Below are 14,003 nucleotides of genomic sequence, written 5' to 3' on the forward strand. Positions count from 1 at the left end.
ATGGCCTCTGTGGCATCAAAGGAGGGTCTGTCACCTTGGAAGCTAGTCCTAAATGCCTTGAGACAGCCCTAGTACATTCTGATATGGCAGCCATGATGACTGGACTCTGGCATGGCGGCCACTGCGGGACTTTATCCAAGTGAGACTGCAATTGTGTGACAACCATCTTTTTTAAATACCTTCGCTAGAAACCAAAGATTGGAAACTGGTTTAAAGTTACTCAGGTTAGTGATCAGACTTGGTTTCCTAGTACTGGAGTGATAGCAGCTATTTTTAAACCTAGCGGAACATAAACAGCATCAAGGGATCTGTTTATCATATGGGTGATATGAGAGAAGGCAAGAAGTTTTTGAGTGAGTTGAAATTGGGCCAAGCTGACAGGAAGAGAAATTAGATTTAGTAATCAGCTGTTCAACCTCAGATGTATTAGTAGGTAAAAAGGTTGAGAACGGGAGGACAGACTGAGAAGGAGAAAAATCTGGAGGAGCAGATGGGAAAAAACTTAGTAGATGACACCAGTTTTATGTAGGAAAAATGAATGAAAAGTTTTACAAAGGTCAAACGAGACATTCATTGTTTAAGATTATGGTTAGAGAAGTTTGTTAATCTCAGAGAAAAGAGTCTTGGGTTTACACTGCTTTATTATTAACACTGGAAAGGTAGGTAGAGCGTGCAGTGTTGAGTGCTTCTTTATATTTCAATATCTAGTCTGAATAAGTCCCAGCATGAGCATGAAGGTGAGGTTTCCTATAGTTGTTCAAGACGCCTACCCTTAGATTTCATTACTTTTGAGTTCCGGGCTGAACCATGAGGAGAAATGACCTAAAGGGACAAAAGAAAAATAAATTCAAACTTTTTCCATCAAGTAAATTACAAATGTTTATAACGTTACCTAAAAAAGCAAGGTAGATTGATATTTCAGCACTCCATGAATGGACAGCGACTCTAAAGTAGAATAAAGTTTACAAGTTACGATCAGCTGAGTGTCAGTTGATGCCGCTGTCACGCCATGGCCTGAACTACGCTTGAGCTCCATTCCCAGCTCAAACTGGATTTGTAGATCTTTAAACTTTTAGACTACAATTATTCTGAATAATTATTTAACTTTTATCTTAAATACCATGGCTATAAAGTTTTTGAGTGTCATTATTTATCCAGACCACTTCTAATGTCTCCAATAAGACAAACATTCTCTGAGATTTGAATGCAACCCAACAGAGGCTCTTTCTGAGGAGAACAGCATCTTTTGTGTCGGGTACGTAAGCCGCTTTAATCAATGTTTCTGATTAATCTTATTAATCTGTGGTTGTCTGGTCTCCGAACAAATATGTGGCCAGGTCATGTTATTCTCGCTTTCTTTTTCGTGCTGATGAAAAAAAAGTTGGTTTGCAGACTAATTTTAAAACCTGATAAAATGAAAGCTCATTTAAAATCAGATCATGAAAAAAATACACTTTTGATTTCTGTATGAGTGAATGTTTCTGAAGGGTAAATATTAAGTAGCCTAATTTCCAAAAAAGTAAAATGATGATGATTATATGGCATTTACTGTATATACAGTACCATGGTACATACAGTAAATGATTTCCAGAGCTGGGTAGTAATGTAATATAGCAGTCGTCATCATATCCAGAATGATCTTAACTGTTGAATTGGGAAGTCTGACCTGAAAGACTTTGGTTGTGGACAAAACAAATACAATATTTCTATTTTTAGTGTTCAAATAATTTATTTTAAATTTATGATTTAAATAATTATACGCTTTTTAATCAACTCACAACCCCACTGCAGTTCTTACATTAAGCCCAGTTTGGGAAACCCTGAATTAATGGCATTTGTAATGCATATTATGATGATGATATCAACAGTTTTTAATATATCGAGGGGTGAAAACCAGAAGGGTGTAAGTGACATTTCACCAACTTTACCGGCGAGCCAAAACAACAAATTTACCATAGTTTGATCTGACTGATTTCAGTTGTTCATAATACAAATTTGTACACTCATGGATGACAGTACTTTTGGAAGAAAGAGCTCATTAAGAGCTTTTATTTGATGTGTATATATCTCCATTTCACCAAAAGTGTCACTTACGCCCTTCTGGTTCTCACCCCTCCATATTTGATTTCTATTTGCTTTTTTATATCAATATGGTATGTTTAATGGCAAGTTTAAAATAAAATCTAAAAAGTAGTCAGAATACATTAGCTAAAATGAATTACGCTACAGTTATAACTAACTAACTACAGTTTTCATGTAATCTGTAATCAGTAATGATTCAAAAATAATGCACACCCGAGGTGGTGATATGGCCACAACACCAAGTGCTTTTTTGTATTGTATTGTAACCCAAAAATAATTATCAGACAAAGAAAAATCACGTAATACATTCTGAATAATTAAAGCGTTAATATTACTCCAAAAGGATTGAAAGGACAATCCCAAAACAAATGACTAATAGTTTTAGGCAAAGATTGACAAAAACAGCAGGATGTGTCAATGGTATTTTAAGTAATGCTTAACGGGGTGAAATTTATGAATAATTGTGTAATAATCATTTCTTTAACTTTATTCATTAGGAAAGAAAATTGAGGGAGTGACCACACATGTGGCCAGTAATATCATCATAAATATTATTTCAATAGCACATTGCGGAAGGAATTGAGGTAACATGGTCCAAAAATAGAATCTGACTTTGTAATTACTCTTTTGCATTGAGAAACAAATAGAACCAACCAGTGAATTAAAGTAAAGAGCATACACATTTCCAAAGAGATTGAAAGCTATATTAAATTCTTTCCTGGATACTGTAAATTAGTATTTCAAAACTAAATCTGAGTGACTGAATAAATTATTGTTATCAAATAACTGGTTCAGATAAGGTGCTTCTCAATACTCAAACTGATGCCTTGTTTCTTGCTCCTCTGTTCTCCAGCACGTGAACTGGAAACTAATCAAATAAATAAATAAATACATCTACAAAGAAATGTTAAACAACAAATATTAAGTATTTCTATATTTCCTTAAATGTATAATTGCATTTTTTTCCACATTTATTTTTTTTCATTTATTTATACGCTTATTTATTTTCACTTTTATTTATATATGTATTTGTCAACATTTATATATTTTCACATTTATTCAAATGTGACATAAATACATATATAAATAATACATAAATATGAAAATTAATAAATGTACGAATAAATGAAAAATAAATGTAGATAAAATACAATTATACATAATGAAATATAAGTAAAATTCTCATTTATTTTTTCACATTTTATTTGTTTATTTATTTTCTTAGTATATTTATATACTCATTTATTTATTATTTTGGCAACTTTGGCATTCCACATTATAGAGGCTGTCCTGTAATACTTTTACTAATGAGAAGTTCCTCATGCAAAAACACAGGGACAAGAGCCTTGGCTGCTCCTCTTTACAATAACAAGTATTTAGCTGCCATCTGCTGGACAAATGCAACACCGCAGTATTAAACACACATGATTACTGCTGTTATTTTATTTTATTAAGTTATACCTAAAGAAAGTAGATAATATTTCATTTAATAAAAACTTGTCAAAATAGCTTTAGCAACAATATAGTTTATACTGTGCTGTAATCACATTTTTATTGTTTTCTTGGTTACAATAAAGAGCAACTGAGTAAAATCCATTAATTCATTAAAATTAGTCATTAGAAATTGGTTCTCCTAAGTTTAAGTGTTTGAAGTGTTCAGACTAACAAAAGCCAGTGATCAGAGCTTGTATCTGCTGTGTTCAGGTTCAGGTTTGATGCTGAATATAAGCTGCAGTGTTTCTGTATCAATCTGCTTTAAGTTTAGTGTGACTTTATCTCCACACTGACTTCTGACTGACACGAGTCTGTCCTCAGTGAAGTGTCTCTTCACGCTGGAGGAGGAGTCCCGCTCATCAGCGCTGACACTTTATTGATATATATGGAGAAAATCAAAATGCTGCTTTCTGATTTGTCACTGATTGTGTTTGATGATTTCCTCTGTTGTGTCTAATAAGGTAACAGTGAGTGTCATTGGCAGCTGTGAGTCTCTCTCTCTCTTTATGGGGCTGACAGGAGCCCGTTTCTTCAGTGTGTTTGAAGGACCTGAGGAGAAACTTTGGTAATGGTTAATTAGTCTTTTGGGAAAACAAAGAGGGATGGAAAGCTGTCTGACATTTATTTTATTGTATTTAGTGGTTACACTCATCACAGCTAGTAAGTATTCTCAGGGACAGATAAAGCATTTTTTTTTATAAAACATTCTATATTGTATATATGAATTTTATTTTAAATTGATTTACATGTGATTATGCAGTTATGTGTTTTTTTTATATAACTTCTATATGGCAATTATTATATTGTATGCTCATTTTATGATGTATCTCTCATGGATAGACAGAGTGAATGTGAGGCTGGTGAATGGGGACAGTCGCTGTGCTGGTAGAGTGGAGGTTCTTCATAGAGATCAGTGGGGAACAGTGTGTCATAATAACTGGGATATGACTGATGCTGCAGTGGTGTGTAGAGAGCTGGACTGTGGAGAGGCTTTACAAGCACCACGATATTCTTATTTTGGAAAAGGATCAGGGCAAATCTGGATGGATAGAGTGCAGTGTAATGGATCAGAATCGATGCTGAAGGACTGTGGATCAAAAGGATGGGGCACACATAGTAAAAGCTGTGACCGTCATGATTATGATGCTGGAGTCAGATGCTCAAGTAAGCAATTTCATGGACCTCTCTGTTTAATCACCTATTAAACTTTCTTCTCTTAACACAACATATGCAATATTGAATCATTTAATACATTTAATTTCTGAGCTAGTTATAAACAATAAACTTACGAGTTAATTGTGAAATTTTAATGTTGAAATGACCCAGTTTTTATGTTTTCAATATTAATTCAGTCGAATGATACTCGCAGTTATTGTTTGTTTGTAACACTCACAGTAAGACTCACAATTAAATTGGTTTTATGTATTATGGAAATATTTAGAGACCATAAACTATGGACGATTTACAAGACTTGCTGATGGACCTCACCTGTGCTTTGGGAGATTAGAGGTGCTTTATGGGAACACATGGTACACAGTGTGTAATGCTGCCTTTGACCAGCAGGATGCAGAGGTTGTGTGTAGAGAGCTGGACTGTGGGGCTCCTGTACAGGTTCTGGGAGCAACCGCTTTTGACAAAGGAGACACTCAGATGTGGACACAAGAGATTCAGTGCCGAGGGGATGAATCAAGTATTCGATTGTGCCCAACATCAAAGAACATACAGTGCTCTCAAGACAACAATGTGGGACTGATATGTTCTGGTAAAATGTCACTGTTTATCCTATCAATAAATAAATCAAATCCAACATTTTAATCAATAAATATACTAAAATATAACTGTTTAATCAACATTTATTATGAGCATGTAATATTTTATGAAAAGTGAGAACAGAAGTAAAAATAAACAATCAATTCTCTTTCCTCTAAATTAATCTGTTACATCTTGTTTAAATAAGTTTCAATTTCTTGTCCAGGTTACACTGATCTCAAACTGGTAAACGGCCCTGACATCTGTTCTGGTCGAGTTGAATGTCAGTATCTCAGTAAATGGGGGACAGTGTGTGATGCATGCTGGGATATGAGAGCTGCCAGTGTCCTCTGTAGACAGCTGAATTGTGGGATTGCTGTGTCTGTTGTGGGATCAGACTGGTTTGGAGAGGGAAGTGATGAAATCTGGGCTGATGTGTTTGATTGTGACGGGAATGAAACAAAACTCTCAGAATGTTCCATCTCTTCATGGAGTCGATCTGAATGTTCTCATAGACGAGATGTTGGAGTCATCTGCTCTAGTGAGTCCAAGTTACTGTAACATTTACTGACATTAAGCTTCTGAGACTAAATCTCATACTCAGTATTTGTGCTCTATACATGTAGGCTACATTTCAGACTGAAGATTAATGCTTGTGTCGTTTTTTTAAATGATTATGTAAAATTATATAATAATGATATAAAGCATATTTGTTATGCAAATGTTCCTCTGTGGTCTTTAACACATTTTATGATAACATGAGATCTTCTCCTCAGATTCCTCTCTGGCTCTTCATGATGGTCTGGTGCGGTTGTCTGGAGAGAGACAGTGTGAGGGGGAGGTGGAAGTTTTCATCCATCAGGTCTGGAGGAGAGTTCTGCTGGACTCCTGGAGTCTCACTGAATCTTCTGTGGTCTGCAGACAGCTGGGCTGTGGCTCTGTGCTGAACTTCTACGGCTCCCCTTCATCCAGTCCTGAACACAGTTATGAGTATGTGTCGGGCTTCCAGTGCTCTGGGAGTGAAGCTCATCTGGGGAACTGCAGCTCCACACAACAGCTGTCAATCACCTGCCTTGGTGAGAAGAACAACATATGGGCAGATTCTCCAATTGTTATTGATAAATAATGTGTTTTTCTTTCTCTGAATATCAGGTCACGAGTCCATCAGGCTGGTGGGTTCTGGGGGAGACTGTGCAGGGAGGCTGGAGGTTTTTCACAGTGGCTCATGGGGGACAGTGTGTGATGACTCCTGGGATATTAAAGATGCCCATGTGGTGTGCAGACAGCTGCAGTGTGGAGTGGCCCTCAGTAACCAGCAGGTACCAGCCTGGTTTGGTCCTGGTTCTGGACCCATATGGCTGGATGAGGTGGAGTGTGAGGGGAATGAGACGTCCCTGTGGAGCTGCTCTTCTCCAGGCTGGGGAAAACATGACTGTCAACACAAGGAGGATGTAGGAGTCGTGTGCTCAGGTAAACAGTACACTAGAGGAATTGTTCTCCATAAACATATTTTTTGCTTTTCGCCCAAATAGGCTAATGCATGTTGCAAATGCTGATACCATATACCTGTACAATATTATGCAAGTAATATAGAATTAGGCTAACATAATATTTAAATGCTGTCAGTGCTGGCAGCATGAATCAGCCTTGAATTAACCAGTTATTTTGGTGATATTTTAAATTTAGCACCACCTGATTTGCAGTTGTTTTAATGTACATCCTTTCCATCTAGAGTTTAAAGAGATCAGGTTAACTGAGGGCTGTGAAGGGAATGTGGAGGTTTTCTACAATGGATCCTGGGGTAATGTGTGTTACAACCAGATGGACAGAGACACAGCGAGTCTGATCTGTCAAGAGCTGAACTGTGGAAGATCTGGTAGTGAACCCAGTAATTCAGAGGGCCTAAAGACTCATAACTGGCTTGATAAATTTAAATGTCGACGACACGATTCCACTTTATGGCAGTGTCCATCTTCACCCTGGGGACAGAATGACTGCAGTAGAGGTGAAGTGGCCAAAATAACCTGCTCAGGTAGGATGGTATTTCAATGATGTTTAATGATGTCTAAGCCATGCTTCTTTAAAAACAATGTTTATATCTAATGTGGTGAGAAAAGTAATATTTCTTAAAAAGAAACCTGAGCTAAAGGAAATATATTAATGATTTGAGTATGAAATTATGTTTTCACATTGATGATGTGTTTCAATGTGCGATGTTACAGTATGTCTTTTATACTAATGTTATTTTCATGTTTTAATCTAAGAGGAGAGTCATGAGTCTCCTCGGAGTCATCTGACATGTTTTGTCTCACCATCTCCTCAACAGAAACAGTGTTCAAGTAAGTTTGTGACAACAAATTTGTTAAATTTTAGTTAATGCATGCCTTATCTTTCTAATAAATTATTAAAAGATATGCATTTAGTTTCGGTGTGTTTTGTTGTAAATGTACTGAAGCTGCTCAGTGCTGGTTGCTGTGTGCGTTTTAGATCATGTTCCTCTCAGACTGAGTGGAGGTAAGGGCTGGTGCTCTGGGAGGCTGGAGGTGTATCATAACGCTGTGTGGGGCTCAGTCTGTGATGATCAGTGGGACATCAGCGATGCTCAGGTGGTCTGCAGGCAGCTGGGTTGTGGAGCAGCACTGAGGGCTGATGGGAATTCAGTCTTTGGTGCTGGTGAAGGTGTTGTGTGGCTGAACAGAGTCGAGTGCAGAGGGAATGAGATTCACCTGTGGGACTGTCCTCTCTCCCTGAAAAACCACACTGACTGCTCCCACAAAGAGCACGCTGGGCTCACCTGTGCAGGTCACAGGAAAATACTGGAGATTTTCATTCATTTGATCATTTCAGAGGTAATAATATTTGTGTATTCAAGACAATCATGATTGTTAATGCATTTGTGTCTGTTTTGGCAGATTTTCTAGATTTGTCAGTGTCCACTACTCCTGCCACAACAACATCAGCTTCTCCTCCAGTTTCTCCTCCAGTGCTCTCAACATTAGTCTCTCCTCCACAAACTCCTCCAGCAGTGTCTCTCTCTCCGTCCCCCCCAGTGCTTGTGATTGTACTGGGAGTTGTGCTCTTACTGCTCTTAGTGCCACTGCTTATACTGATTCAGCAGAACAGAGTGATGAGGAGAGGTAGGAGAGATCCAGAGACTGTCATATTGTGTCTTATTCAGTGTGTGATCAGTCATGTGTTGTGAACTGACAGCAGGTTTGTCTGTCTACTCTCACAGCTCTCTCTAAGAGGAGACACAGGATAACATCTGAGGCTGTTTATGACATTCAGCACAGACACAAATACTTCACTCGGAGGGGTGAGACATGAGCCATCAATCTCATTTAATACCATTAATAAGAGTCTGTCAGACAGTTGATGTTCATCTATTATTAGTCCTGTTAAACCTCCTGCTTCAAACCACAGAATTCTTGACAGAAAACCACAGAGCTGCAGGTGCATGTTTATGTGTGTGTGTCAGGCAGCGTCTCTTCCTGTGTATTTTTAGAGGGTCATAAGCAGGGACTCATGTTTATACATGTACAGTAGCTGCAGGTGTGTGTGTGTCTCTCTTCCTGCATATATTTCTGGAATGCAGTGAGGAATGGGTTCATGTGTTTGATTTATGTCTTGAATGCTTTAAATAATAAAGTTATTGTGTTAAATAATAAAGTAATTTGTTGTGTTGTCACTAACACAATGTTTCGTGATCCTAAGGAAATGAGGATTGAGTCTGTTTGTAATGAACATTTGTCTGACTGGTCTGCTCTTTTTTTTTTTTTTTTTTTTTTTTTTTTTTTTTTTTTTTTAACAGGGAATCTCATCTCTGAAGAACTGCATTCTGGGTATGAAAATGCTGATGAGCTTCTCTCAGGTTAGAGAATATATTTTGAGAACACAATAAAGCTGACTGCACAGCAAATACTTTTTTAAAGTACCCCTATTATGGGTTATGAAAGGTTCATATTTTGGTTTTGAGAATCCCCAACTACAGGTTGACAGGCATGCAAGGTCAAAAAACACTTTTATTTTCTTATAATATGCATTCATTTTTACCTTATTTGCTCAACGACTCCCAAAGGGTTTGCTCAATGATTAATTTTTCCAAACCCCTCCTTTGCGTGACGCTAATCTGCGGTGATTGGATGATTTCATTTAAAGCAGTGTTTGTGAGCTTTTAACGCACCAAAAGCGGCACCTAGTGGCAAAGAATGAATTTGCATTTTCATTCAGACCAATGCGAAAATCAAGGCTGCGTCAGGCAGCTGATTTGTCGCCTCACTGCCCTATCAGGCAATGACTAGCAGGCAGCATTTGCGCACGAAGGCACCTCACGAAACTGATTTAGGACAGACTTCTGCGGCAGTGTAATGTCTAGAGGAAAATATTATAGAGAGCTTTGGTAATAACTAAGTGAATATTAAATTACTGCAATAGTAATTTCTCGCTAGAAATGACGTAATCAAATCAAAAACGTACATTTACACACAAACTGACCACCGACCGCAACTCTCAGGCGCCATCTTTAGTTTTTATCTTAACTGTCACACAATGGAACGCACAGGATTGTGGGATATCAAAGGCAGCGTAGGATACATATATGCTTCCTTCAAAAATCGGCCAGATGAAGGCATCTCAGGAGAAAGGAACTGAAGCTAACATTGAATTCGGACATGCCTTAATGCCTTCTTACCTTGGAATGTGTCCTCTAAAGGCAGCATTTTCCCCCAAGTTTTCCCAGGTGTACGCATGCAACAAGTGGGCGTGCAATATGCTAATGTTTCATGTTGACGTCAACATGAAACGGCTTGAGATTTTTTTTTAAAAATGACTCTAAAAAGAAAGAGTCTACTCTGAATCGTTGAATAGAGACAATAACTTTATACATGGGGCACTTTCAGATTTAAAACTTTACAGGATGTTTTCATTCACTTAGAGCTGTGTTACACACTGCATGAAAGGTCATTCTCAAAAATCCATAATAGGGGCACTTTAAAGAATATGCTATATATGAAATTAGTCATTCTATTACATATTTGATTAATGACTCATTACTGTTCAAATACTACTGTTTACTTGTATATTAACAGTTTTCTCTCCTTCTTTAGCAAAAGAGTTCAAGACTTCATATTATGATGATGTCACCAATGGCAGTGTCCTAAAAGGTCAGTGACCTTTTTAATTGATCACATGATTAATTACCAAATGATTAATACATTCTCCATCTCATGATCTGCAACAAGAACATATTTTGGCTTTTGTATCCAAACATATTGTGTGTTGATGCAGAAGAGATGCTGAAGGAAATCACTCCGGGATACTATGATGATGTCATCACTGATGGACTGAAAGCAGATCGTGAGACAGGTGTCTCTCTCTTACTCTACAACAGCATATTATATACATTTAAAAATTAATTTAAATATTACAGTATGTTGAAGACGGATGTTTCAAATTTTGTTCTGAATGTGTGAATTTGTAGAAGACACACCTGAGAGCTATGATTATGTCATGACGAGCGGACTGAACTCTGACATCAAAAAAGGTGTTTTACTTTTTATAATTTTTTTTTAAATAATATTCCTCTAACATAAAATTGTTATGGATAATAATTTATCTTAATGTTTTTTATTTGCTTATATTTAATTTTAACTCATATTTTTATGCGTAGTGGACACACCAGAGAATTATGATGATGTCATCATTAATAGATCAAGCTCTCAAGGTGTAACAGGTGAGATACACAGAGCTACATTTTTATCACCCTTTCCATGTTTACATTTGTTTTGTGTAATCAAATCATTTAAGGGAAAAAGGAAACCTTTAAATGAGACTGTTTTATAACTTTTTTTTTAACTAATTTGTTTAACTAATATGATATATTTTCATGTCATTCTTGATCAGAGAGAGTTCAGGAGGAGTATGATGATGTGATGAGTGTCAGTGAAGATGTGAGAAACCTGTGGGGTAAGTTACTATAAGCCTTTTGTTCTCATTATAATAACATCTTTATTTATATTTTAATCTTTTAAATAGTTTTCCATTTTTTAGACTTTTAAAATATTCTTCTAATTATAATATTTGACCAGGTTTAAAATTTTGTTTTTAATAACAGATTATGATGATGTGGAGGAGGAGTCAAACAAAGAAGCGGTTCAATAAATCTGAACAAAGTTTGAGTGATATGTGATTGATGTCAGATCTCAGGTTTGACATTTTCGTATTAAAATTTAGTTTGAGTTTGTCTTTGTGAGATGTTTTGTCTTAATATCAATAAAAACAAGTCAGACAAAAATTTGTGTGTATTTCAGTAATACATTACACAAAGCACAACCATGGTGACAATCGAAGACATCCTAAATATAAGCCTAAATGACCATCAGTGATTAAACAGCCCTCAACATGCAGCACCACAGCAATACTGGAGTTTAGAGAGTTGATAAATGCTGATCTTTGCATTTATTTTGGATACATTAAGTAGCCTAACTTCTACAACAGAAACACACAGAAGTCTGTATCAAATATTATCTTATGTGATCAGATGTGTTTTTAACCAATAATGAAATATGCATATCGCTTATCTACTGGGCGTTTTACTTTTATATGCATCATTTATCAGGCTTTAGAAGTGTTGTGTTATATGTAATTCAACAGCATGTAACACCTGTAACACATTTAAAATGCATATTTCTTCTCCATAAACCATATGAATAACTTTATAATAAATGTAACAATGTATTATGAATTAATACATTTACCAATATATTATGAATTAATAATAGATCATCAGAACCCCAGTGCAGCTCATGTCACATCCATCAATATACTGTAAAACAAGCGTAATTACCTTTTGTGTGACGTCATACATTTGGGTATTTTTTAAATAATTTTGTTGGAAATTGTCCTTACCTGCAGTCCTGAAAAAAAACTTAATAAAAGCTTATTTATTGCTTACAAACAATAGTATGTAATTGCAGGTTTTATTTTGGTTGATTGTAGGTAAGTATCCACTAAACAGAGTTCCCATTTTGTTCCCTCTGTGTTAATATATACACTCACTGGCCACTTCAACTGCTCGTTAATGCAAATATCTAATCAGCCAATCATGCCTTAATGCATTTAGGCATATAGACATGGACCAGACAATCTGCTAAAGTTCAAACCTGGCATCAGAATGTGGAAGCTGTTTTAATTGACTTTGAACATGACATGGTTGTTGGTGCCAGACAGGCTGGCCTGAGTATTCCAGTAACTCCGGATCTACCGGGATTTTCCGATACAACCCATGGGGTTTATAAAGAATGGTCCAAAAAAAAGAGAAAATATCCAGTGAGTGGCAGTACTGTGGGTGAAAATGCCTTGTTGATGGCAGAGGTCAGAGGAGAATGGACAAACTGTTTAGAGCTGACAGAAAGGCAAGAGTAACTCAAACAAGCAGTCATTGCAACCGAGGTAAGCAGAAGAGTATCTCTGAACGCACAACACATTGGACCTCGAAGAAGATGGGCAGCAGCAGAAGACCATACCGAGTGCCACTGCCATCAGATAAGAACAGGAAACTATGTAATTGTGAGGGGCTCCCTGTACAATTTCTACTGAGGGGTCTGGGGTCTTGATGTTGCTTAGGTTCCCAAAATGGTAAACCCACCCCCAGGGCCATGCACAGAGTGGTGACCCGGTGGCTAGAACCACTGTCCCTCTGCCCTGCTCAACTGAGGTGCCAATGTCATCCTCCAGAGAACTGGAGATCATCTACTTTAGAGATGATTATAGAAAAATTATTAAAAATATACTTACTTATACAGATGTCTTTGATATGATGGCAAATTAATATCTTTAGATCAAAAACCAATGTTTATTTACAAATCTTGTCCAAATAGCCTTCTGCTGTTGTACACATTCAGTCCAGTTCATTTTATAATGTATTAACATACTGTTTGTTTATTGTGCTCTTGATTAGAACATAATGGTCAAGTAAAGTCCACCTAATATTATGCACATTTAATTTATTTTTTTAAATCTTCAGTTTATTACAATTTATAAATTTATAGCAAAAATCAACTATTTTAAAATAAAGTTTCAGTCAGTGAGCAGTCAGTCATTAGTGCTTGTATCTGCTGCGTTCAGGTTCAGGTTTGATGCTGAATATAAGCTGCAGTGTTTCTGTATCAATCTGCTTTAAGTTTAGTGTGACTTTATCTCCACACTGACTTCTGACTGACACGAGTCTGTCCTCAGTGAAGTGTCTCTTCACGCTGGAGGAGGAGTCCCGCTCATCAGACTGACACTTTATTGATATACACCAATCAGGTATAACAGCCTAGAGGTGTATCATAACGCTGTGTGGGGCTCAGTCTGTGATGATCAGTGGGACATCAGCGATGCTCAGGTGGTCTGCAGGCAGCTGGGTTGTGGAGCAGCACTGAGGGCTGATGGGAATTCAGTCTTTGGTGCTGGTGAAGGTGTTGTGTGGCTGAACAGAGTCGAGTGCAGAGGGAATGAGATTCACCTGTGGGACTGTCCTCTCTCCCTGAAAAACCACACTGACTGCTCCCACAAAGAGCACGCTGGACTCACCTGTGCAGGTCACAGCAAACACTGAGTAATATTATTCAATTTATGATCTTTTTATGTATTCAAGACAGTCATGAATTTGTGATTGTACTGGGAGTTGTGCTCTT

At 37.0% G+C, this 14,003-nt stretch overlaps 1 pseudogene across 1 annotated transcript in view; it reads left to right on the forward strand.

Moving 5' to 3' along the window:
- The window catches only part of LOC306859022 (antigen WC1.1-like), a 38,717-nt pseudogene extending 24,793 nt beyond the window's left edge, over window positions 1-13,924 (forward strand). Inside the window, exons 17-30 of the transcript in view lie at window positions 4,417-4,740; window positions 5,552-5,866; window positions 6,102-6,401; window positions 6,478-6,795; window positions 7,058-7,357; window positions 7,813-8,127; window positions 8,238-8,462; window positions 8,561-8,641; window positions 10,431-10,487; window positions 10,612-10,680; window positions 10,805-10,867; window positions 10,994-11,056; window positions 11,227-11,289; window positions 13,677-13,924. The product of the transcript in view is annotated as an antigen WC1.1-like (transcript). The remainder of the gene's footprint in view (window positions 1-4,416; window positions 4,741-5,551; window positions 5,867-6,101; window positions 6,402-6,477; window positions 6,796-7,057; window positions 7,358-7,812; window positions 8,128-8,237; window positions 8,463-8,560; window positions 8,642-10,430; window positions 10,488-10,611; window positions 10,681-10,804; window positions 10,868-10,993; window positions 11,057-11,226; window positions 11,290-13,676) is intronic.
- Window positions 13,925-14,003: the final 79 nt, after the last annotated feature.

The sequence above is a fragment of the Barbus barbus genome (genome assembly GCF_936440315.1).
Source record: "Barbus barbus genome assembly, chromosome: 39".
Classification (NCBI taxonomy): Eukaryota; Metazoa; Chordata; class Actinopteri; order Cypriniformes; family Cyprinidae; genus Barbus; species Barbus barbus.